Raw genomic sequence first — 628 nt, 5'->3', positions numbered from 1 at the left:
CAACTAACTTCACAAGAGAATTAGAGACTTTTTTTAAATCGGAACAGAGGGAGCCTCTCCCCAGAGATGTCACCTTGATTGGGGAACAATACTCAGGCACTGTGATAAAATATGCAAATAATCTTTATTTTTTCACTTCAATATTTTACTATTTTATATATTTATTCAATATTTTATCTCGCAACAATATTTTATTGTTTGTAAACTAATTTTTTTTCTTTCAGGGGAGAGCGCGAACGCAGTTCCCCACTACCACAAATTATGCAGTCGAATTTCCCACATTTGGGAAAATCGCAGGGGTCAGCACACCCGGAGTGCAATGGGTGAGCTTCGCCTGGGGAAACCACCTTTGTGATCATGGTATCTCCCCTGCCAGGTTATTTTTTAATTCTAAAAATTAGAGTTAGAATATTTTAATTCTCCATTTAATTATCTGGTCCATATAGATGCACATCACAATTTGTTAATTATCTTTAAAATGATTTTGGTTGAAGATCTGTGACTTACAATATTATCAATGATGGTTTCTCAGGCATATAGTTCCAATACTAACCCATTTGTTGGAGTATCCATATCCCTTCTCCAAGGACCCCAGTGTCCCTCCCTCTCAAACCATCCCCCGAAGCAG

General features: G+C 37.4%; 1 non-coding gene across 1 annotated transcript; it reads right to left on the bottom strand.

The window, feature by feature from the left end:
• Positions 1-221: 221 nt before the first annotated feature.
• Positions 222-384, bottom strand: LOC125995532 (U1 spliceosomal RNA). Its single transcript, XR_007491036.1, has one exon. It is a non-coding gene; the product is annotated as a U1 spliceosomal RNA (small nuclear RNA).
• Positions 385-628: the final 244 nt, after the last annotated feature.

This window comes from Suncus etruscus, chromosome 17 (genome assembly GCF_024139225.1).
Source record: "Suncus etruscus isolate mSunEtr1 chromosome 17, mSunEtr1.pri.cur, whole genome shotgun sequence".
Lineage (NCBI taxonomy): Eukaryota > Metazoa > Chordata > Mammalia > Eulipotyphla > Soricidae > Suncus > Suncus etruscus.
This window is presented reverse-complemented; position numbering and strand designations above follow the sequence as displayed.